Below are 4,467 nucleotides of genomic sequence, written 5' to 3' on the forward strand. Positions count from 1 at the left end.
TAGAAGCACATCACTGGTGAGTTAGGGTTTCATTTTTTCTTTCCTGCAATGAGACCATTGCCAGTATGTGTGAACTACAGTCCAACTGACTTGACCTCCGGCTTTGTCGATAGGACTGAAACACAGCTGCGCACCATGGTAGAGTTAGCAAAGATGCTAGGAAATGAGAAGAATAAAGTCATTAGTGAAATGGAGAGCCTCATGAACAGTGCAGATTTTTAAGTGCCCCAAACTTTAATTCCATGTCCAAGGGCAAATTTAAAAAGAAGTGAGATTTTTCTCTTTTTCCTTACTAGTTGGAGAACAGCTTCCATTTCACACATACAGATTTAGGGAAGTCCGTTTCCCAGTATTCTAGAAACTTGTGAAATACACTTACAGAAGGAGAAATCCATACTCCTGCAACAGTTTTAACATTTTGGTGGAAAATATAGTATATTTATTTCTGTCCAAAGAGCTGGTTTTCACTATCTAGACATACGTACATACACTTGTCCAAAAAGGGTCTGGATCCTGTACTACAGGCCACAACACCCATACCATGCATGCTTTCTTTCAACCAAGACTTCGCCCATCTCCCCAAGGCCTTGGGGGTAAAAAAGCGTTTGCCATTTCAGTGATCAGGAACATTCCAAGATGTGGCCATCGACTTCTCCCAAGAAGAATGGGGATTCCTGAACCCTGCTCAGAGAAGACGGTCCACAGCTGTGATGTCGGAAAATTATCAGAACCTGGCCCGGCTAGGTAAGCGCATCGAGCCCTGAGTTCCGCATCTGTTCTCTGGTGTGTCTTCCTCCTTCTGGTGGAATTCTCTGGGCAACTGCTGTGGCCTTTGCTTTATTATTTTTGTTCCATGTCCCATGAAGAGCAGTTAGAAGTGGGCAACTCTCTCATTCTCATCCTTCAGAAAACCTTTAAACTTTGCTCGGCCATATTCATAAGGGCTTTTCTTCCTGATTGCTCTGGTCGCGGGGCTCAGTTCTTGGGTGATAATGGCATGGCCGCTTGCTGTCTCTTTTTCTTTGCTCAGGCACTTCTGTCTCCAAGCCTGATGTAGCTTTCCTGCTGGAGCAAGGGAGACAGCTCTGGGGGATGAGAAGCGGGGACGCAAGACCTCCATGAGCAGATGCGTCAGGGACCAAGCAGAGGGGAGGTGACACGTACACAAGACCAGCTGCTCCGACAGCAGCTTTGGGGTGTTTGGACACCGCCCTTCAGAGGGCCCTTGAGTTCAGCTCCATAGTGGGTCTGGCTTTCATCCTCCTTGATCCCCCTGTGCTCCTCTATCTTCTAGAATAATTCCTTCCAGCCTCCAGATGAAGTGTGTTTCCCCTCCCTCCCTCAATTTATGATCAGCTTCCTACCTTTACTTTCCAGGTGGTTTTTCACCAGCTCACCTTCCTTCTTTCTTTCATTCATTCCTACAGCTGTTCTTTCAAAAACATTCCTCAATGCTTCTGTTTTCATTATCCAAAAAATACTCATGCTGTCCTCTGAGTAATTGAGATTGATTGATTGATTCATTGATTCAACAGAGACACAGCGAGAGAGGGAACACAAGCAGGGGGAGTGGGAGAGGGAGAAGCAGGCTTCCTGCTGAGCAGGGAGCCCAATTCGGGGCTCGATCCCAGGACCTGGGACCATGACCTGAGCCGAAGGCAGACGCTTAACGACTGAGCCACCCAGGCGCCCCTACTCTGAGTAATTGAATAAATGTATCTATCCAAGAGCTATTCCATGAACAAACATATTTGATCTTTAATTCTGGCCACAAGTGGGGGTTTTATTAGAGAGGATAGCCCAATCAAGGAATTTACTGTTTAATAAAGGGAATTACGAGATGTTCTTAAACACCTTGGCAAAGTAGGAACCAAGGTTACAGAATGTTAAACAGGGTGATGACTGTATAGGCTTTGGTGGGGCCAAGGGTTTGCTCATCAGTGGTAGATGGTCTGGAGGTCTGGCCACTTAACATGTGCTGCTTGCCTGTACCCTCTAGACCTGTTCTCGCCCAATCCTGGATGCACCTCTAACATCTCATGAGAGATTGCTCCTGGTCTCCCCACCTGAGAGCTGGTGGTGTGGACACTACCCAGTTCATCTTGGCAGCCTTGGCCACATACACATAAGCATTTGATGTCTGCCTTAGTCTGTTTGAGCTGCTGTAGTAGAAATGCCACAGATTAGGTGGCTTAAACTACAAGCATTTACTTCTCTCTCTTTTTTCAAAGATTTATTTATTTGAGAGAGAGTGCGTGCAGTTGCGCAGTGGGGAGGGGCAGTGGGAGAGGGAGAGAGAATCTTTTTTTTTTTTTTTTTTAAAGATTTTGTTTATTTATTTGACAGAGAGAGGGAGAGGGAGAAGCAGGCTTCCCGCTGAGCAGGGAGCCTGATGTGGGGCTCGATCCCAGGACCATGGGGTCATGACCTGAGCTGAAGGCAGACATTTAACGAATGAGCCACCCAGGCGCCCCGGGAGGGAGAGAATCTTAAGTAGACTCTCTACTAAGCCGGAGCCCAATGCGGGGCTCGATTTCATGACCTGAGATCACGACCTGAGCCAAAACCAAGATTCTGATGCTTAACTGACTGTGCCACCCAGGCGCCTCAACAAGCATTTACTTCTCATGTTTCTGGAGGCTGGGACGTGCAAGGCACTGGTAGATTCATTGTCTGGTGAGGACCCACCTCCTAGTTCAGACATCCATCTTCTGACTGTGTCCTCACGTGAAGGAAAAAGAGAGGGGATTCTCTGGGGTCTCTTACAAGGGCACTAATCTCATTTATGAGGGATCCGCCCTGATGACCTGATCACCTCCAAAAGGCCCACCTCCAAATACTGTCCCCCATTGAGAGGATTTCAACGTAAGAATTTGTGAGGGAGGGGCGCCTGGGTGGCTGAGTCAGTTAAGTGTCTGCCCTTGCCTCAGGTCATGATCCCAGGATCCTGGGATCTATGCCTGAGTCAGACTCCCTGCTCAGCGGGGAGCCTGCCTTTCCCTGTCCATCTGCACAGGAACCCTAAAATCTTCCCTGTGCGCCAGATCCCTGAGTCTTCATAGTGTTTGTCTCCCACCTTCTGGAGCACATGTGTCTTAGCAGGTCATCTGGACTGCTTGCCTCTTTGTGTTGTTCAGTTCTCATGAACATGATGTCATCAACAGTGGACCAATGCAATGTTCTACAGAATGATCAGATAGTCCAGAGTCTTCAGATTATGCTGTGATAGAGAGCAGGAGAATTGACCTCATTGCCGGGCCAAGACCCTTGGATCAGTCTTCTTGGGCTGCCACAATAAAGCTCCCTAGACTAGATGGTATCAGTACTGAGATCAAGGTGTCAGCAGGGCTGGATTCCCCTGAGGCCTCTCTTGGTTTGTAGATGGCCATCACCTTCTTGTGTCTTCCCGTGCTCTTCCCTCTATGTGTGTCAGTGTCGTAATCTCTTCCTAAAAGAATACCAGTCATACTGGATTAGGGCCCATCCTACTGACTTGATTTTATCTCTTTTAAAGGTCCTATCTCAGGCGCCTGGGTGGCTCAGTTGGTTAAGCATCTGCCTTTGGCTCAGGTCATGATCCCAGGGTCCCTGGATCAAGTCCTGCGTCGAGCTCCTTGCTCAGCGGGGAGTCTGCTTCTCCCTTTCCCTCTGCCCCTCCCCCTGCTCCTGCTCTCTCTCTCTCACTCTATCAATTAAATAAATAAAAAACCTTAAAAAAAAGTCCTATCTCCAAATATTTGCCCATCTCTGAAATTTTCTATCACTCATTATCCATACCAATTGGATATGTACTTTCTTGTGGCATCAGTGTCTCATTGTTGAAATGATTGGATTGGGTGAGTGATGGCTAGTTAAAACATGCAGTAATAAAAATCTTCTAAACTTATAAAAATAAGATGGGTTTATTTTATTAAGTATTCAGTGACATGCTCTGAAGGGAAAGAATTCATTATCTCCTTGCACGTGTTTTCTTTTTTCTTTTTTTTTTCATTTTAATATTTTATTTCATGTTCATAAGTTTTATTGTTTTTATTAAGGAGGATTTCCTAAATATATAATCTCCTGGCCCCTCTTAGTCTGGATCTGCCCCTTACAGAATTTATAGTATTCAGGCAGGCTTCCAAGCCTTCACTTATGCTGTTTCTTTTAATTTTTTTATTGTTATGTTAATCACCATACATTACATCATTAGTTTGTGATGTAGTGTTCCATGAAACATTGTTTGGGCATAACACCCAGTGCTCCACGCAGAATGTGCCCTCTTTAATACCCATCACCAGGCTAACCCATCCCCCCACCCCCTCCCCTCTAGAACCCTCAGTTTGTTTTTCAGAGTCCATCGTCTCTCATGGTTTGTCTCCCCCTCCGATTTACCCCCCTTCATTCTTCCCCTCCTGCTATCTTCTTCTTCTTTTTTTTTTTAACATATATTGCATTATTTGTTTCAGAAGTACCGATCTGTGATTC

General features: G+C 45.9%; 1 pseudogene; it reads left to right on the forward strand.

The window, feature by feature from the left end:
• The first annotated feature begins 616 nt into the window (after positions 1-616).
• Positions 617-4,467, forward strand: part of LOC141371831 (uncharacterized) — a 7,393-nt pseudogene continuing 3,542 nt past the window's right edge.

The sequence above is a fragment of the Callorhinus ursinus genome, unplaced genomic scaffold, assembly GCF_003265705.2.
Source record: "Callorhinus ursinus isolate GAN/ISIS: 27379988/994484 unplaced genomic scaffold, GSC_fseal_2.0 scaffold106, whole genome shotgun sequence".
Taxonomy (NCBI): Eukaryota; Metazoa; Chordata; class Mammalia; order Carnivora; family Otariidae; genus Callorhinus; species Callorhinus ursinus.